The sequence below is a fragment of the Bubalus kerabau genome, chromosome 2 (genome assembly GCF_029407905.1).
Source record: "Bubalus kerabau isolate K-KA32 ecotype Philippines breed swamp buffalo chromosome 2, PCC_UOA_SB_1v2, whole genome shotgun sequence".
In the NCBI taxonomy this organism is placed as follows: Eukaryota; Metazoa; Chordata; class Mammalia; order Artiodactyla; family Bovidae; genus Bubalus; species Bubalus kerabau.
Genome location: NC_073625.1, coordinates 60,298,019 through 60,320,215, shown reverse-complemented (window position 1 = coordinate 60,320,215; position 22,197 = coordinate 60,298,019).

Below are 22,197 nucleotides of genomic sequence, written 5' to 3'. Positions count from 1 at the left end.
TACTATAATAATTGTCTTTTGAAAAAGAGAGAAGACTTATATGGTTGGTCATTCTGCTACTAAATTTGAGATCAGACTGTTTTTATATAAAATCTATGTTTCAGCTTTAATATATTACTAGCAAAAGAGGGGAGAAGGCAATGGAACCCAACTCCAGTACTTTTGCCTGGAAAATCCCATGGATGGAGGAGCCTGGTGGGCTGCAGTCCATGGGGTTGCTAAGAGTCAGACATGACTGACCGACTTCACTTTCACTTTTCACTTTCATGCATTGGAGAAGGAAATGGCAACCCACTCCAGTGTTCTTGCCTGGAGAATCCCAGAGATGGGGGAGCCTGGTGGGCTGATGTCTATGGGGTAGCACAGAGTCGGACACAACTGAAGCAACTTAGTAGCAGCAGCAAAAGAGGGGCAATCTAGTCTAATGATTAGGCACATGCCTCTGGTTCCTGATTGTGACTTTTGATGTAACCTTGGGAAAATCATGTAATATCCAGTCCCATAGGTTCTTCATTGGCTATAGGAGGATAATCAGTAGCTATTCTATGATGTTGTTATAGAAGATATATAAATCAACATCTAAGCATTCAGAGTAATGCATGGCACACATGTAATGGCTTTATTTATAAAGAGAGTTTATAACTTAGAGAAATGGACCATAGAAAAGGAGTTAAGAAACTTTTGCTATAGTGAAAGTGTTAACAATAATTTTATCCCCAGAATAATCAAATGAAATTCTCAGTATTGTTTTCATCATACATAGAATAAAAATGCTAAAGTTCCTTAAAACCATAATATTTTAAATTCTGAGTTTTTATTCTTGTGTCTTATTTTGCTTATCAAAATTCTAGAATAACAGAAAAGAACTGAATCTTGATCACTGATAAAGAGATGGATGTAGCTATAGATAGAGAATATAAATCTTCTTGAGGACTGAACAAGAACAGTTTTTAAGCAGAGAAGGGCAAGTCTTATATTTATTAACAAATGACACATTTGCTGTGTTACCTGGTTTCATTTGCCCTAACAACAATGACAGAGAGCCCATCCTCTCCGGATTTTATTTGAGATATAAATTTAAAAATAAATTTAGTAGTTAAAATTCTCTTCAAGTTTTCCATAGTTCTTTGCTTTAGCAGTTTTTTAGATTAGTTACAAGATATAAAAGGTAATTAATAAGTCTTAATACTAGAGAAATTTGCTTATAAGTGCAGCACTGACTGAACACAACATTACTGAGGAAATGTCTAATTTACAAGATAGCCTATAAATCCTTGAGATAAAAAGGACAAGTATGATTATATCTACCATATATCCACATTAATCAGAGGATGGCTACCAAGGACAGAAATGGTATGGACCTGACAGAAGCAGAAGATATTAAGAAGAGGTGGCAAGAATACACAGAAGAACTGTACAAAAAAGATCTTCACGACCCAGATAATCATGATGGTGTGATCACTCACCTAGAGCCAGACATCCTGGAATGTGAAGTCAAGTGAGCCTTAGGAAGCATCACTATGAACAAAGCTAGTGGAGGTGATGGAATTCCAGTTGAGCTCTTTCAAATCCTGAAAGATGATGCATTGAAAGTGCTGAACTCAATATGCCAGCAAATTTGGAAAACTCAGCAGTGGCCACAGGACTGGAAAAGGTCAGTTTTCATTCCAATCCCAAAGAAAGGCAATGCCAAAGGATGCTCAAACTACTGCACAATTGCACTCATCTCACACGCCAGGCTTCAGCAATACGTGAACCGTGAACTTCCAGATGTTCAAGCTGGTTTTAGAAAAGGCAGAGGAACCAGAGGTCAAATTGCCAACATCTGCTGGATCATTGAAAAAGCAAGAGAGTTCCAGAAAAACATCTATTTCTGCTTTATTGATTATGCCAAAGCCTTTGACTGTGTGGATCACAATAAATTGTGGAAAATTCTGAAAGAGATGGGAATACCAGAACACCTGATCTGCCTCTTGATAAATTTGTATGCAGGTCAGGAAGCAACAGTTAGAACTGGACATGGAACAACAGACTGGTTCCAAATAGGAAAAGGAGTTCGTCAAGGCTGTATATTGTCACCCTGCTTATTTAACATGTACACAGAGTACATCATGAAAAACACTGGGCTGGAAGAAGCACAAGCTGGAATCAAGATTGCTGGAAGAAATATCAATAACCTCAGATATGCAGATGACACCACCCTTATGGCAGAAAGTGAAGAGGAACTAAAAAGCCTCTTCATGAACGTGAAAGAGGAGAGTGAAAAAGTTGGCTTAAAGCTCAACATTCAGAAAACTAAGATCATGGCATCTGGTCTCATCACTTCATGGGAAATAGATGGGGAAACAGTGAAAACAGTGTCAGTTTTAATTTTTTGGGCTCCAAAATCACTGCAGATGGTGACTGCAGCCATGAAATTAAAAGATGCTTACTCCTTGGAAGGAAAGTTATGACAAATCTCGATAGCATATTCAAAAGCAGAGACATTACTTTGTCAACAAAGGTTCGTCTAGTCAAGGCTATGGTTTTTCCAGTGTATGGTCATGTAGGGATGTGAGAGTTGGACTGTGAAAAAAGCTGAGCACCAAAGAACTGATGTTTTTGAACTGTGGTGCTGAAGACTCTTGAGAGTCCCTTGGACTGTAAGGAGATCCAACCGGTCCATTCTAAAGGAGATCAATCCTGGGTGTTCTTTGGAAGGACTGATGCTAAAGCTGAAACTCCAATACTTTGGCCACCTCATGCGAACAGTTGACTTATTGGAAAAGATTCTGATGCTGGGAGGGATTGTGGGCAGGAAGGGAAGGGGATAACAGAGGATGAGATGGCTGGATTGCATCACTGACTGGTTGGACATGAGTTTGAGTGAAATCCGGGAGTTGATGATGGACAGGGAGGCCTGGTGTGCTGCAATTCATGAGGTCGCAAAGAATCGGACACAACTGAGCGACTGAACTGAACTGACCTCCACAATTAATCAAAATGAATAAATACAAAAGTCAACCAAGCTGTCTGATGACCTGTCTTCCCATGATGGTGGACATTAATGTATAACTCTTAAATGTCTCTATTTCTATTCATATGATCTTTTTTTTCAATATTGGATTGTGAAATAGACCTAAAACAGCCAGACTGTAACACAAGATTGGAAGACATTTGGAGTACAGAAAATGATTTTAATTTCTCAAATGTTAAACATTACTGAGACAATTTTAATACTTTTTCTGCAATGTTTCTTTGTAAAAACAAAAGAATTAGATAATCACCATATTGATGATTACAATAGAGCCTAGAAAATAATATAAATCCTTCTGTTTTGTGTTCCTCAAGATTTTGAGAGAAAATAGACTTTGGCTATACTTTGTTCTTAAATACATTATAACAGCCATTCTCAGAAACATTTAAGGATATTTTCAGTTCAGTTCCCGGGCTTCCCTTGTGGCTCAGCTGGTAAAGAATCTGGCTGCATTGTGGGAGACCTGGGTTCAATCCCTGTGTTGGGAAGATCCCCTGGAGAAGGGATAGGCTACCCACTCCAGTAATCTGGCCTGGAGAATTCTAGAGACTGTGTAGTTCATGGGGTCGCAAAGAGTTGGACAGGACTGAACGACTTTCACGGTCACGGTCAGTTCAGTTCAGTGGCTCAGTCATGTCTGGCTCTGTGAGACCCCATGGACTGCAGCATGCTCAGTTTCCCTTTCCATCACCAACTCCTGGAGCAACTCAAATTCATATGCGTTGAGTCAGTGATGCCATACAACCATCTCATCCTCTGCCCTCGCCTTCTCCTCCAGCCTTCAATCTTTCCCAGCATCAGGGTCTTTTCAAATACGTCAGTTCTTCGCATCAGGTGGCAAAGTATTTAGAGTTTCAGCTTCAGCAATCAGTCCTTCCAATGAATATTCAGGACTGATGTCCTTTAGGATGGACTGGATGGATCTCCTTGCTGTCCGAGAGACTCTCAAGTGTCTTCTCCAACACTACAGTTCAAAAGCATCAATTCTTTGGCATTCACCTTTCTTTATAGTCCAACTCTCACATCCATACATGACTACTGGAAAAACCAAAGCTTTGATTAGATGGACATTTGTTGTCAAAGTAATGTCTCTGTTTTTCAATATGCTGTCTAGGTTGGTCATGGATTTTCTTCCAAGGAGCAAGTGTCTTTTAATTTCATGGCTTCAGTCACCATCTGCAGTAATTTTGAAGCCCCCCAAAATAAGTCTGCCACTGTTTCCACTGTTTACCCATCTATTTTCCACGAAGTAATGGGACCCAATGCCATGATCTTAGTTTTCTGAATGTTGAGTTCTAAGCCAACTTTTATATTTTCCTCTTTCACTTTCATCAAGAGGCTTTTTTCATTCTTCTTTGCTTTATGCCATAAGTGTGGTGTCATCTGCATATCTGAGGTTATTGAGGTTAAAGATATTTTAGTTTATTTTAATTGCTTCATTTACAACAAGTACTTATTCTCTACATAGTTTATGTGTATCAGAGTACACAGGACTTACGCATGTTTCTGTTTCTAATATACTGTTTGCATGTCGTTTGCAATTTTTCTCACATTATTCTTCTGTGATTTTATAGCTTTTATTTAACTAGACTTCTTAAAAACTGCAACCTAATGAAAATTTGAAATGTTTGATGATATTTTTATTTTCATGTAAATTTCTGCTTTCTGGTAAAATATGAGTGAAACACTTCTTGATTTTATTTTGATTTCTTTTTAATTTGCACATACCCTTTGTTTTCAATAGGTGGTACCAATTTACACATTACTCTACAAACCTTAACTGAAAGTGAAAGCAAATATGAACTTAACAATCATAAGCATAACTTCACTCACTCAAAAAGGTCTGTCTTAAGTAGAGCAATGAATTCTATTGCTTTACTTGGAACTGATACTATATCTCATCTACTTATGTATTGCTTCTCTAAGCTGATAGGTTTTAAACCTATCTCTACTTTTTCCAGAAGAAGAATATAAATTGACAGCAGCCTACTTTGCTTTTTTTTGATTAGTATTTTCTCTTTTTTTATTAAAACTTTTGTTATCTGTCTCTTTTTCTGGTACATACACCTGGCTGTGTGTGTTAAGTCGCTTCAGTTGTTTCTGACTCTGTGTGACCTTATGGACTGTAGCCTGCCACTGCTTGTTTTCATTTGGAGGATAATTGTTTTACAGTATTGTGTTGGTCTCTGCCATACATCAACATGAATCAACCACTGGTATACATATATCCCCTTCCTCTTTAACCTTTCTCCCGCTTCCCACCCCATCCCACCCCTCTAGGTTGTCACAGAACACCTGATTTGAACTCCCTGTGTCATCTTAGAGGGCAGGGATGTATCTTTATTTATTTGTATACAATTCAATATTGAATAAGTCAACATTTTGAGCTAAGAACTTGCAGTTCTGATTAAACATACAGATTCATATACATTCACCCTTATTTAATAGCATTATAAACTAAAAATATAAGTAAACTGGGTCTTACACTTGAAAATACCTCAACAGAAGCTCAAGGTATCCTGCATTAAAAAATAAGGATGACTGTAGCTTGGCTAAATATTTCTCTGTACCATTTTAACTTATGTTTTAACTTTCAGTCACAATCAGAAGGCAGATGACCTTTTAAGCTTTGAAAGATCATCTAAAAAACAGTTATTTCAAATAAGTTTCATCTGTGATGCTGCTCAGCACAACAATATGGGTAACTGAAAAATTACATCCCATGATAAATCTCCCAGGAATTTCCTCTATTACATTTTCTGACATTTCCACAGTGCACAGAAATATTTATAAGAGAACTTTATATAATAAAATGAATTAGATTAATGGAAGAAAAGAGGAGTCCTAATTCCATATAGGCATATTTTGTTGAATTTATTCCTGTGCAAGTTCTTCTTGACAGAAGAAATTCTTTAAACGTCATGCTGAAAACTATGAAAAACAGACTTATCCTAATTCTAGTTCTACTCATAAGAGTGCATTCCTCATCTGATCTTTAAAAACATTTACTGATCAACTGTAGAACATTAAATGCTATTTGAGTGATATCAAATTTAAGATGAATATTATAAAAATGAATGAAATCAAAATCTTCTTTGTTTTATACACTACAATGAACACATTCTTCTTTTACTAATGAATACTTTTGTCCAAAGTGATCATTTTTTTAGAGACAGGATATGTATTATTGAAGAAACAGTTTTCATAGATTCAGAAACTATTAGATGAGGGAGAAATGACCACCTCTTTTTTTAATGCATCTGTGTCTCACTGTTCATTATGGAAAGATTAATAATAAATTGCATTTAAGTTTTTATATTATCTTATAATACTTTTTTATACTTATTTATGAAAAAATAACTATTTTGCTGATAGTTCAGCACTGTTTAAATATGTTCTTCACTTTCATATAACAAATAACTGATATAAGTACACATAAAATGCAGTCATGTCTCACCTTCTAAGTCATTAAAATTAGGATAGTGCTGCTGCTAAGTCACTTCAGTCGTGTCCGACTCTGTGCGATCCCATAGACAGCAGCCCACCAGGCTCCCCTGTCCCTGGGACTCTCCAGGCAAGAACACTGGAGTGGGTTGCCATTTCCTTCTCCAAGGATACTAGTGATACTTAATAATAATGGTGCTATGTGAGCTACTATAAACCTTTAAAACACTGACCAACTCATAATAAACACAATAAATGTTAGCCTGGGCATATTTTTGTTGTTATTGTTCTTGCTATTGCTTTTATTACTGTTTAATTGTTTCAGATACTGTTATATAAAAAGCATTAACTTGGAAATAAGATGACCTTGATCTCTGCTGCTGTTGCTAAGTCACTTCAGTCGTGTCCGACTCTGTGTGACCCCATAGATGGCAGCCCACCAGGCTCCCCCATCCCTGGGATTCTCCAGGCAAGAACACCGGAGTGGGTTGCCATTTCCTTCTCCAGTGCATGAAAGTGAAAAGTGAAAGTGATAGATTTGACTTAAATAGCACTCAATTATCTGATCTTAAAAAAAAAAATATATATATATATATATATACACACACACATACATATATTGTACTTCTGTAGGAATCATTTCTCTCATCTACAACATGAAGACAATGGATTAGATGAGTTTGAACAATATCTATTATCATAAATACCTGTCTTTCCCATAAGTCATTATTTAAACAAGCTTTTTCTTAGTTTTACCTTGAAAGTAAAAAGCACCTTATTAGGTATAGTTAAGTTCAATTTCAGTGGGGGAAGGAGAGGTTATGAGAAAGAGAGGAAGTAGCATTCACATAGATACACTATCAAGTGTAAAACAGAGAGCTAGTGGGAAGCACTGTATAGCACAGGGAGCCCAGCCTGGTGGTCATGATGACCTATAGGGGTGGGATGGAGACTGAGGCTCATAAGGGAGGGGAACTATGTGTGTAATTATGACTGATTCACACTAATGTACGGCAGAGGTCACCACAACACTGTAAAGCAATTATCCTCCAATAAAAAATTTCAATTTCAAATATAAATAAATCCTATCATATATATATATATATTTTTTTTTAATCCAAATACAACAAATACACTAATAAAAGTATGGTGGCTCAGATGGTAAAGCGTCTGCCTAAAATGTGGGAGACCCACGTTCAGTTCCTGGGTTGGGAAGATCTCCTGGAGAAGGAAATGGCAACCCACTCCAGTATTCTTGCTTGGAAAATCCCATGGACAGAGGAGCCTGGTAGGCTTCGGTCCATGGAGTCGCAAAGAGTAGGCCCAACTGAGCGACTTCACTTTCACTTTCAAACATATGCTATTAAAAATCAGAGACAAATTTTTAGCTGTTTGAAACTCAAAAACTTCCAAATCAAATAATTTGATAGACTTGTTGAACATAAAAGTAATAGTCATTTTAATTATTCTTTTGAAATTTGTCTCAGTGGGACTTCTTATTTTATATTTTTATAAAATGAAACCATTTGTAGCAAATAGTATTTTAATTCCCTGGAGCATATTTTGCTTTTAAGTCCTAGTAACTTAAAAGAGAACACCTAATGTGATGCAAGTTATGCTATAAATATTTTCAAATAATATATCTTTCCTTTACCCATGTTCACTATTAAATATTGCTATGTATTTGGAAAGAAAAAGTCATAAAAGTCATATAGTAAATCATAACAGAATATTTTTAAATGGAGATACATGGAAGATTAAAAAATAAATAAAATCTATTCCCAGTGATTTACATATATAACATGGAGGAAAACTTTGGTGATTCAGAGGTTAAAAAACCCTCTTGCCAATGTAGGAGATGTGGTACAATCCCTGGGTCAGGAAGATGCCCTTGAGGAGGAAACAGCAACCCATTGTAGTATTCTTGCCTGGGAAATCCTATGAACAGAGGAGCCTGGCAGGCCAGAGTCTGACAAAACTTAGCGACTAAATAACAACAACAAAATGTTGTGTAAAGTGCTTCAAATTGTGAAAGAGAAAATAATGTCCCTTTACTGCATATATATACTGCATATACAGAATGGTATATCGCTTGATAATCCTATATTTAGTTTTAAGCAGACACTAAAACATATGCTGAAAAACAAAAATGCTTTGCTTATCTCCTCTAGGGAAATTTACTCCACCACTTGCTTTAAACATAGTCTTAACTGCGTTGTTCTGTTTATTGGCTGCTATACGCTAATGACATTTATAAATTTTAATCTTGTTTAAATATTTCCTTGTTTATCGTTGTTCAGTCTCAGTTGTGTCTGACTCTTTGCGACCCCATGGGCCACAGCAAGACAGGCTTCCCCGTCCTTCACCACCTCCCAGAGTTTGCTCAAACGCATGTCCATTGAATCAGTGATGCCATCCAACCATCTCATCCTCTGTCGTCTCCTTCTCCTCATGCCTTCAATCTTTCCAAGAATCAGGGTCTTTTCCAATGAGTCAGCTCTTTGCATCAGGTGGCCAAAGTATTGGAGTCTCAGCTTCAGCATCAGTCCTTCCAATGAATATTCAGGACTGATTCCCTTTAAAATAGACTGGTTGGATCTCCTTGCAGTCCAAGGGACTCACAAGATTCTTCTCCAGTACCACAGTTCAAAAGTATCAGTTCTTCAGTGCTCAACCTTCTTTATGGTCCAATTCTTATATCCATACATGACTATTGGAAAAACTATAGCCTTGACTATATAGACATTTGTAGACAAAGTAATGTCTCTGCTTTTTAATATGCTGTCTACTTTTGTTATTGCTTTACTTCCCAAGGAGAAAGTGTCTTTTAATTTCATGGCAATAGTCACCATCCACAGTGATTTTGGAGCCTAAGAAAATAAAGTCTGTGACTGTTTCCATTGTTTCCTCATCTATTTTTAATGAAGTGATGGGACTGGATGCTATGAACTTAGTTTTTTGAATGTTAAGTTTTAAGCTATTTGTTTCACTTCTTCCTTGTTAATACTGATAGCTATATTCCTCTTTCCCTTATTCAGCAGCAAAAGATAAACTCTCTGGTATTATTTCTCTCTGTCTTTCCTGTATCCCATGCATGTTCTACATTTTCCATTTTCACATCAGATAACCTCTTTTCTATTTCTGTTTTATAATCATACATAATACATTAAAATCTATTTATCTCTGTCCAAAATTTCTAGAAAAAACTCTGAACATTGAATATATAGTTTGTTTATTAAAATGTGGTAAATGTACATAGGAAGTTTTAGAAACCCACATTTTCAGACAACAATTTTAAGTGATTCACAGGAAATATGACATACACAGAAAAACTAACAGGATATTTTTAAATTATTAGATTTTACTCAATTGTATAGGCTTCTCATGTGGCACTAGTGATAAAAAAAAAAAAAAAACATCTTATTCTAGATTAGAAGGAAAAGACAATAAAGGAAAGAATTTGAGGATGACTTTTTTTTCCTTTATATGAATTAACACAGCTGCCATGCATGCCAAAGTATCCTTAAAAACATTTTGTCTTCCTAGTTAGGTTTCTGGCTTTTTTTCACATGACAATACTTTCTTTTTCAGGGAAAATCATCCTGTTATTAGATAGGAAATACCAAGACTTGAGCCAAGATATAACTCATATAAATATAAATTTATTAGGAGACACATGCATGAGATGTTTTCTTTTTTCTTTCTTTATCCTAGGGTAGGGAATGGTAACACATTCCAGTATTCTTACCTAGAAAATTCCATAGACAGAGGAGCCTGGCATGTTACAGTATATGGGGTCACCAAGAGTTGGACATGATTGAATGACTGAGCACACGTAGCCTCTATATCAAGATAATTGTCCACTTTTTACAATTAGAAAACAAAATGTAATTATTGTCATCACTGTCAATCTTGATAGGAAGAATTTATAATCTGATTATATTAAGAAAGTCTGAAACTAAATAGATGAGAAGTTTTTCCTAGAGCTACAGTGCTAAACCATAGGAAGAAATATATCCATAGTCTCTTGATCCTTCAAAAGAAACTCCAAAAAAGGGATATTTTGAGTTGTTTTGAAAGAGGTTTGAAACTGATATGGGTAATATAATATTAATATTCATTATTAGAGAAAGAAAAAAAAATTAAGAGATCATTGAATAAACCATTTTTGACTCTATCAGTTTTGAGTATTGCAGTCTCTGCCTTAAAAAAGAGTAGTCAAGTAATTAAATGAAGATCTTAGCAAACAGTCTGCATTATCTCCTGATGTCTAGCCAAGATTTCCCTTAAAACGCAATGATAAAGATAAAGTAAGTAAATACCACCATATTTTGATTGCATTCAATTTTATTTCAAAATAATTGTAACAATGGAAATAATATTTCCTCCTGGAAAATTATCCAGAGAAATAGAAATGTTAGCTAAATAATTTAGTCATATTGTCTAAATTCTTCAAATGTGAAAACAATGTCTCTATATGTTTTTATAGCACAGATTCCAATTTGGTGGGACGATAAACATCACAGTTAATAGAAAAAGAAAAAAAATATGTACCAAATTAAAAAGAAATTTGAGTCTGTGAATCAAGAGCAGAAAGCTATGAAAATAAAAAATAAAAATAAGGTAAAATGGGACATTTGGCAAATTACAAATAACAAAATAATTGAACAAAAAAGAAGTTTTGTTGAAGTAGTTTTCAGAAATCTCCAGATAGTATAAAAAAATGAGGGGAATGATTTTTTTTTTTAATATATAAAGTGAAGATTCATGTGAGAGGAGCCAAGAGTTCTGAAAATACATTTGTAAGAAAATGTTGGTTATGTTGCTGAAATAAATGAAATGAGGTTTCATAATAAACTAGCATCACAAAGATCTCATACATCTGATTAATGAAAAGAATAAAAAAGATGTATTTCCCAGAGTATTACCATAACATTTCAGGAAACCAGGATCAGAGATATGCTTATCAAAACCAACACCAGAATTTAAGGTAAAATGTATCTTACTAAGGCTACATTGCCTAAAAAAATATACAAATTATAAGAGCATTTTCAGATATGCAAGAGTTTGAATGTTTTTCCTCCCATGGATTTTATCTCAAGAAATTACTGAAGAATAAACTATATTGGTATAAGAGTATAGGAATTTGAGTGAAAATTCTACAACCAGGCACTTTGGTTAGAAACCATGTTTCCCAGGTACAAGATGAATAATATACATAGATATTTTCTGCTAAACAATGGAGGCTAAATTAAATAAACAAATAAGTTTTATTTGTATATGATGTTTACATATAAAATTTCATACATTGTTTACCCATACACACACACACATATGTATAAATATATGAAGCATATTTCTTAAATTTAATGTGGCTGTTAACTAAGTTAAAAAATTAGGGAATATAATAATACTATAACTCCTGGGAAAAAGAATATTACTGTGATCTTTAAGGCAAAGTCTGGTTCATAGAGAACAAGTGAACAATGGATTATGAGGCTGACTACAATTGACAGTAGTGTCCATAAAATTTGAGAACCTACCTTTAGATTATTTTCTCAGTCAAAGAATGCACAGTGAAACTGAGGTCAGTAGCGGGCAACATCCCCATCTTGATTCTCTGATCTGTGATATGTGAGCTATTCCCTAGGCAAATAACCACCCTCTAACCCTAACCCTAACCCTAAAATACCATAAAACTGAGAAGACTGGAGAAGTCAGGGCCACTATCAAAGTTTTGGAAATAACCTTGGAATCTCATAGGTTCACAGAAGAACATCATAAATGTACTCATGCTGTTACTCCAATTGCAGGTGCTTTTCTAAGGATGGTCTCTTCACCTGACAAAACAACCTATTATCTGACAATGGATAGGTATCATCTAATCCTGGAAATTCTTTCCTTTCTATATGACCTCCAGAGCAGTTTAGGCTACTCTTAAAGCCTAACAAATTCGGAAAACTCAGCAGTGGCCACAGGACTGGAAAAGGTCAGTTTTCATTGCAATCACAAAGAAAAGCAAAGCCAAAGAATGCTCAAACTATCGCACAATTGCACTCATCTCACACGCTGGTAAAGTAATGCTCAAAATTCTCCAAGCCAGGCTTCAGCAATACGAGAACTGTGAACTTCCAGATGTTCAAGCTGGGTTTAGAGAAGGCAAAGGAACCAGAGATCACATTGCAAACATCTGCTGGATCACTGAAAAAGCAAGAGTGTTCCAGAAAATCATCTATTTCTGCTTTATTGACTATGCCAAAACCTTTGACTGTGTGGATCACAATGAACTGTGGAAAATTCTGAAAGAGATGGGAATACCAGACCACCTGATCTGCCTCTTAAGAAACCTATATGCAGGTCAGGAAGCAACAGTTAGAACTGGACATGGAAAAACAGACTAGTTCCAAATATGAAAAAGAGAATGCCAAGGCTGTATATTGTCACCCTACTTATTTAAGTTATATGCAGAATACATCATGAGAAATGCTGGGAAGAAAGAAGCACAAGCTGGAATCAAGATTGCCAGGAGAAATATCAATAACCTCATATAGGCAGATGACACCAGCCTTATGGCATAAAGTGAAGAAGAACTAAGAGCCTCTTGATGAAAGTGTAAGTGGAGAGTGAAAAAGTTGGCTTAAAGCTCAACATTCAGAAAACTAAGATCATGGCATCTGGTCCCATCACTTCATGGCAAATAAATGGGGAAACAGTGGAAACAGTGGCTGACTTTATTTTTATGGGCTCCAAAATCACTGCAGATGATGATTGCAGCCATGAAATTAAAAGACGCTTACTCCTTGGAAGGAAAGTTATGACCAACCTAGACAGCATATTAAAAAGCAGAGACATTACTTTGTCAACAAAGGTCCATCTAATCAAGGCTATGGTTTTTCCAGTGGTCACATATGGATGTGAGATTTGGACTATAAAGAAAGCTGAGTGCTGAAGAATTGATGCTTTTGAACTGTGGTGTTGGAGAAGACTCTTGAAAGTCCCTTGGACTACAAGGAGATCCAACTCGTCCATTCTGAAGGAGATCCATCCTGGGTGTTCATTGGAAGGACTGATGCTGAAGCTGAAACTCCAATCCTTTGGCCACCTAATGCAAAGAGCTGACTCATTTGAAAAGACCCTGATGCTGGGAAAGATTGAGGGCAGGAGGAGAAGGGGATGATAGAGGATAAAATGGTTGGATGGCATCACCGAGTCAGTGGACATGGGTTTGGGTGGACTCCGGGAGTTGGTGATGGACAGGGAGGCCTGGCATGCTGTGGTTCATGGGGTCACAAAGAGTCAGACATTACTAAGCGACTGAACCGAACTGAAAGCCTAACAGCCTCCAAACAGCAACTGAGTCTACATTTAGGCCTGTGGATGCTCTCCCTTCTTCTGGATCTCCCTGACTCTGCTCAAGAAGAAAGAAGTTTCTGCAGGAGTTCACGGGGTTCCACTTTGATCCTTATCTTCCCTTCCTTATCCTATCAACTTTGCACTGGCTTAGCCAGCCCCTGCAATTTTGTAAGCTGATCAGTTGTAATAAAGCGTCCCTCTAAATCTAAATGTGCATGTAATTACAGGGATACACACGCACACGTACAATGCTCCACTGATTTACTTCTTGAATTTAATCCTAACTGATGTCGGCTGTTATGCAGAAGAGATAATTCATCGGATTAAGCAGAAGTATGATATTATCACCTGTGTGTGGAAGTTAGCAGAAATAAAGCAGATGGTATTGATGCCAAGTCAACAAACAGGTGGCCTATTCTGAGTTGATAGCTGTCAAATTTGAACTACAATATTCCACTTTTAAAACATGGCCTGCACTGCAAAGGAGAAGCCAGTTTTCATTTCTGCCCCTTTTCACAGAGTCCTAAATTAAAGTTTGCTGGTGAAAGAACTTGCCCAGGATTTGGAAGGTGGGCAGGGTGAGAGGCTGTTATTTGGAGAGGTGGTGGGCATCCTACATGGTAGTGAGTTAGTCACTCAGTGTTTTCTTTCCAGACATTGTGGTAGATGTGTTGGATCCTCTGACTTCTTTCAGCCACCATATCAGCATTTTAGTGGCCAGATAAATTGGATTTTCAAGCTTATCCTCTACTTTCTTTTCTTTTTTTTTGGATGCCGTGGTGATCAAATGAAGTGGTTTATTAAGCCACTTGCCCCAAGTTCTACATTCCAGCCCCTTTCATAGCTCCACCTTCTCCACCTACTCCACCTGCTCCTTCAGGCTGAAGGAGTAAATGACTCACTATCCCATATTCTCTCACTTGCATGTAAAACCCATTTCTTATAATAAACCAATGAACTACTGCAGTATTTCATTTGCCTGACTCAACCACAACTATCAAATTTATTCAGTCTTGGTTGTTGTTAAATATTCTATATCCTTCACTTCTTTGGAATGATAACTGTGTGAAACTCACTCAGTCATGTCCAACTCTTTGCAACTCCATGGACTACAGTCCACCAGACTCCTCTGTCCAGGGAATTCTCCAGGCAACAATACTGGAGTGGGTATCTGCTCTGTTCTCCAGGGCATCTTCCCAACTCAGGGATCTAAAACAGGTCTCCTATATTTCAGACAGATTCTTTTACCATCTGAGCCACCAGGGAAGTCAATAATGATTAAGTAGTCAAAATAATCTGATTTTAAATGCTACAGTTTCATTTTTTACTGAACTTACATAAAATAATATTTTACTCATTCAAGTTACACAAATTCTCAAAAAATATGAAATAAATTTTTCTATTTTACCTAAGAAAGCTTTAATATTCTGTACAAAGTTCATAAAAGCTATCAATTCTTATTCAATTATGTGCTCATTAATTAGATATAATTTAGAATTAATCATGAATTAATTATGCATTTATATATCAATTATGCACACAGTTGTATATATCAACATATACAGTCAGTCATTTCAGTTTCTCAGTTGTGTCCAACTCTTTACAACCCCATGGACTGCAGCATGCCAGACTTTCCTGTTCATCACTAACTTCCAGAGCTTGTTCAAACTCATGTCCATCGAGTCACTGATGTCATCCAACCGTCTCATCCTCTGTCGTCCCCTTCTTGTGCTGCCTTCAATCTTTACCAGCATCAGGGTCTTTTCCAATGAGTCAGTTTCTCACCTCAGGTGGCCAAAGTATTGGAGTTTCAGCTTCAGCATCAGTCCTTCCAAAGAATATTCAGGACTAATTTTCTTTTGGATGGACTTGTTTGATCTCCTTACAGTTCAAGGGACTCTTAAGAGTCTTCTCCAACACCACAGTTCAAAAGCATTCTTCAGTGCTCAGCTTTCTTTATAGTCCAGCTCTCACATCCATACATGACTACTGGAAAACCATAGCTTTGACTAGACGGACCTTTGTTGGCAAAATGCAAAATAATGTCTCCGCTTCTTAATGTGCTGTCTAGGTTGGTCATAGCTTTTCTTCTAATGAGCAGGCACCTTTGAATTTCATGGCTGCAATCTCCATCTGTGATTTTGCAGCCCCCAAATATAAAGTCTCTCACTGTTTCCATTGTTTCCCCTTCTATTTGACATGAAGTGATTGGACTGGATGCCATATACAGTAGAAAACTATGCATAAGCATATATTTTTATAGATTTTTCATTTGTTACTTGATATACTATGACTTGCCCAGTGGCTGAGTAATAAGAGATTGCTTTCATATCTCTGCAATATGATGTGCTAGATTTCATATGTAATCTGAGATTCTGATTAGTAGAAAATTAAGACAATTGAGTAGTCCAAAATAGATGTAAATAAAAGAGTAATTTTTCTAGCATTTCCATATTTGAGGGCTATAATTCATGTAACTTTATGTCGGTATAGATTTTTTTGTCTTCTATTTTTATTTCTAAAATTCTCAATTAAATGGGTTCCTTGAAATATAATCTAAGTCTTATAGAAAATTCTCTTTAAGTTATTACATTGAAAAAAGGAGGTTGGAGTGTGTGCAGTCATGAAACAGTGAAGGTGTAACCAGAAAAAGGAAATTATACTTTCAGATTTTAAAACCTTCTCATGTTTTAATGCCATTCTCCCAAATCATCCCCCCTCCCTCTCCCACAGAGCCCAAAATACTGTTTTATAAATCTGTGTCGCTTTTGCTGTCTCGCATACAGGGTTGTCGTTACCATCTTTCTATATTCCATATATATGCCTTCGGACACGACTGAGTGACTGAACTGAACTGAACTGAATGCATTAGTATACTGTATTGGTGTTTATCTTTCTGGCTTACTTCACTCTGTATAATAGGCTCCAGTTTCATCCACCTCATTAGAACTGATTCAAATGTATTCTTTTTAATGGCTGAGTAATACTCCATTGTGTATATGTACCACAGCTTTCTTATCCATTCATCTGCTGATGGACATCTAGGTTGCTTCCATGTCCTGGCTATTATAAACAGTGCTGCGATGAACATTGGGGTAGACATGTCTCTGTCAATTCTGTTTTCCTCGGTGTGTATGCCCAGCAGTGGGATTGCTGGGTCATATGGCAGTTCTATTTCCAGTTTTTTAGGGAATCTTCACCCTGTTCTCCATAGTGGCTGTACTAGTTTGCATTCCCACCAACAGTGTAAGAGGGTTCCCTTTTCTCCACATCCTCTCCAGCATTTATTGCTTGTAGACTTTTGGATTGCAGCCATTCTGACTGGCGTGAAATGGTACCTCATTGTGGTTTTGATTTGCATTTCTCTGATAATGAGTGATGTTGAGCATCTTTTTATGTGTTTGTTAGCCATCTGTATGTCTTCTTTGGAGAAATGTCTGTTTAGTTCTTTGGCCCATTTTTTGATTGGGTCATTTATTTTTCTGGAATTGAGCTGCAGGTGTTGCTTGTACATTTTTGAGATGAGTTGTTTGTCAGTTGCTTCATTTGCTATTATTTTCTCCCATTCTGAAGGCTGTCTTTTCACCTTGCTTATAGTTTATTTTGTTATGTACAAGCTTTTAATTTTAATTAGAACCCATTTGTTTATTTTTGCTTTTATTTACAATATTCTGGTCATAGAGCATCCTGCTGTGATGTATGCCGGAGAGTGTTTTGCCTATGTTCTCCTCTAAGAGTTTTATAGTTTCTGGTCTTATGTTTAAATCTTTAATCCATTTTGAGTTTATTTTTGTGTATGGTGTTAGAAAGCGTTCTAGTTTCATTCTTTTACAAGTGGTTGACCAGTTTTCCCAGCACCACTTGTTAAAGAGATTGTCTTTTCTCCATTGTATATTCTTGCCTCCTTTGTCAAAGATAAGGTGTCCATAGGTGCATGGATTTATCTCTGGGCTTTCTATTTTGTTCCATTGATCTATATTTCTGTCTTTGTGCCAGTATCATACTGTCTTGATGACTGTGGCTTTGTAGTGGAGCTTGAAGTCAGCCAGGTTGATTCCTCCAGTTCCATTCTTCTTTCTCAAGATTGCTTTGGCTAAACAAATCGCCAGTCAGGTTGGATGCAGGATACAGGAAGCTTGGGGCTGGTGCACTGGGATGACCCAGAGGGATGGTATGGGGAGGGAGGTGGGAGGGGGGTTCAGGATGGGGAACACGTGTACACCCCTGGCGGATGCATGTTGATGTATGGCAAACCAATACAATATTGTAAAGTAAAAAATAATAATAATAATAATAATAAATAAATAAAACCTTCTCATGGAACTCTCACAAAATTTCAAAATATTATCTGTTTTTCAACTAGGGATATGTAATATCCATTTGTAATGTTCATTAAAATATTGTTGGGGAAATTAATAGAAGTAGTAGTCTTGTCCAGGCATCAGCAGCAATAATAGGTCATTCCCTAACAGAGATGCTGTTAGGTGTTCCATACCAAGCAGTTGACCAGCAGAAACAGTAAAAGTAGGTCTTGGAACCAAAAGATAAGGAAGGGAGTATGTCACAAGGATTTTCCAGGCAAGAATACTGGAGTGTGTTGCCATTTCCTCCTCTAGGGAACTTTCGAACCCAGGGCTTGAAATCCCACCACCCGCTCAAGTCACAAGGATGGTTTCCCTTTTGACTCAGTGAAAAAGAATCCTCCTGCAATGCAGGAGATGTAGGTTCGATCCATAACACAGGAAGACACCCTGGAAAAGACAATGGCAACACACTCCAGTATCCTTGCCTGGAGAATCCCATGAACAGAGGAGTCTGGTGGGCTATGGTCCACGAGGTTCCAAATAGTTAGACACAACTTAGTGACTAAAGACTAGGGATGCATGCATTTAACATAATAGCCAGAACTTTATATTTGCATGAAAGTTGGTGATATTATCAGCTTGCAGCTTGCCAATAAAAGCAGGACTCCTTTGGGCAGCACTCTGAATTAATTCACCTGTGGAGTGGATGCATAGCCCAGGAACTATTACTTGGGGATTCCAGATTGCTGTTCTAGGGATTCCCAGCATTGGTTGAATCTGACTGTAGGTGTTTTCCCCAATTTGGTGATGTATGTGTATATATATATGTATATATAATTATCTCTATTACTTGTATACAGTCAAAGCAATGGTTTTTCCATTAGTCATGTAAGGATGTGAGAGTGGGACCATAAAAAGGCTGAGCACCAAAGAATTGATACTTTGTAACTGTGGTTCTGAGAAGACCCTTGAGAGTCCCTTGGACAGCAAGGAGATCAAATCAGTCTATCTTAAAGGCAATAAACCCTGACATTGTACAGGAGACAGGGATCAAGACCATCCCCAGGGAAAAGAAATGCAAAAAAGCAAAATGGCTGACTGGGGAGGCCTTACAAATAGCTTTGAAAAGAAGAGAAGTGAAAAGCAAAGGAGAAAAGGAAAGCTATAAACATCTGAATGCAGAGTTCCAAAGAAGAGCAAGAAGAGATAAGAAAGCCTTCAGCAATCAATGCAAAGAAATAGAGGAAAACAACAGAATGGGAAAGATTAGAGATCTCTTCAAGAAAATAAGAGATACCAAAGGAACATTTCATGCAAAGATGAGCTCGATAAAGGACAGAAATGGTATGGACCTAACAGAAGCAGAAGATATTAAGAAGAGATGGGAAGAATACACAGAAGAACTATACAAAAAACACCTTCACCATCCAGATAACCACGACGGTGTGATCACTGACCTAGAGCCAGACATCCTGGAATGTGAAGTCAAGTGGGCCTTAGAAAGCATCACTATGAACAAAGCTAGTGGAGGTGATGGAATTCCAGTGGAGATATTCCAAATGCTGAAAGATGATGCTGTGAAAGTGCTGCACTCAATATGCCAGCACATTTGGAAAACTCAGCAGTGGCCACAGGACTGGAAAAGGTCTGTTTTCATTCCAATCCCAAAGAAAAGCAATGCCAAAGAATGCTCAAACTACCATACAATTTTACTCATCTCACACGCTAGTAAAGTAACGCTTAAAATTCTCCAAGCCATGCTTCAGCAATATGTGAACCGTGAACTTCCTGATGTTCAAGCTGGTTTTAGAAAAGGCAGAGGGACCAGAGATCAAATTGCCAACATCCGCTGGATCATCGAAAAAGCAAGAGAGTTCCAGAAAAACATCTATTTCTGCTTTATTGACTATGTCAAAGCCTTTGACTGTGTGGATCACAATAAACTGTGCAAAATTCTGAAAGAGATGGGAATACCAGACCACCTGACCTGCCTCTTAAGAAATCTATATGCAGGTCAGGAAGCAACAGTTAGAACTGGACATGGAACAACACTGGTTCCAAATAGGAAAAGGAGTACATCAAGGCTGAATATTGTCACCCTGCTTATTTAACTTATATGCAGAGTACATCATGAGAAACGCTGGACTGGAAGAAGCACAAGCTGGAATCAAGACTGCTGGGAGAAATATCAATAACCTCAGATATGCAGATGACACCACCCTTATGGCAGAAAGTGAAGAGGAACTACAAAGCCTCTTGATGAAAGTGAAAGAGGAGAGTGAAAAAGTTGGCTTAAAGCTCAACATTCAGAAAATGAGGATCATGGCATCCGGTCCCATCACTTCATGGGAAATAGATGGAGAAACAGTGGAAACAGTGTCAGACTTTATTTTTCTGGGCTCCAAAATCACTGCAGATGGTGACTGCAGCCATGTAATTAAGAGACGCTTACTCCTTGGAAGGAAAGTTATGAGCAACCTAGACAGCATACTGAAAAGCAGAGACATTACTTTGCCAACAAAGGTTCGTCTAGTCAAGGCTATGGTTTTTCCTGTGGTCATGTATGGATGTGAGAGTTGGACTGTGAAGAAGGCTGAGCGCCAAAGAATTGATGCTTTTGAACTGTGGTGTTGGAGAAGACTCTTGAGAGTCCCTTGGACTGCAAGGAGTTTCAATCAGTCCATTCTAAAGGAGATGAGCCCTGGGATGTCTTTGGAAGGACTGATGCTAAAGCTGAAACTCCAGTACTTTGGCCACCTCATGCGAAGAGTTGACTCATTGGAAAAGACTCTGATGCTGGGAGGGATTGGGGGCAAGAGGAGAAGGGGACAACAGAGGATGAGATGGCTGGATGGCATCACTGACTCGATGGACATGAGTCTGAGTGAACTCCTGGAATTGGTGATGGACAGGGAGGCCTGGCATGCTATAGTTCATGGGGTCACAAAGATTCGGACATGACTGAGCGACTGATCTGACCTGATCTGATCTGATTCATTGGAAGGACTGATGCTGAAGCCGAAGCTCCAATACTTTGGCCACCTGATGTGAATGGTCAACTCATTGGAATAGACCCTGAGGGTGGGAAAGATTGAACGCAAATGGAGAAGTGGGTGGCAGAGGATGAGATTGTTAGACAGCATCACTGACTCCATGGACATGGATTTGAGCAAACTTCAGGAGACAGTGAAGGACAAGCAAGCCAGGCATGCTTGTAGTCCATGGAACTGCAAAGAGCTGGACATGACATACTGACTGAACAATAAGAACAATTACTTGTCCTCATACTGTAACAAACTAGGGATGGGAGGGTTGTATGCTCAGTCATGTCTGACTCTTCAGCTACCCATGGACTACCCATAGCCCACCATGTTCCTCTGTCCATGGAATTTCCCAGGCAGGAATATTGAAATGGGCTGTCATTTCCTACTCCAGGGGATCTTCTCAACTCAGGTATCAAACTAATATCTCTTGTGCCTCCTCCATTGGCAGGCAGATTCTTTATCACTGCACCCCAGGGAAGCCCCCAACTGTTACTTACCACTATTAATAACATAATAAATTACCTCATTTCTTGCATATATATGTGTAGAATTGTTATTTTGCTGTTGAATCCTCTAAACCTGAAGCCAAAAGTAAGTTTTTCAGCAGACTATAAATCTTTTGGCAGAAAAAATATCCCTGAGTATATCACTTAGCTTATATTTTATTTTCTTTAAGTTGGAAATATCCAATACTTTCATAATATTGCATAATTTGTATCAGTTCAGTTCAGTTCAGTCGCTCAGTTGTGTCCGACTCTTTGTGACCCCATGAATCGCAGCATGCCAGGCCTCCCTGTCTATCACCAACTCCCAGAGTTCACCCAGACTCACATCCATGGAGTCAGTAATGCCATCCAGCCATCTCATCCTCTGTCATCCCCTTCTCCTCCTGCCCCCAATCCCTCCCAGCATCAGAGTCTTTTCCAATGAGTCAACATACAATATTTGAATATGTCTAATTTACGTTATATACAACCTAGAAATCTGTGGTTGTCTAACTAACATATTTTCAGCCATAACCCTCCTTGTGCTAGCA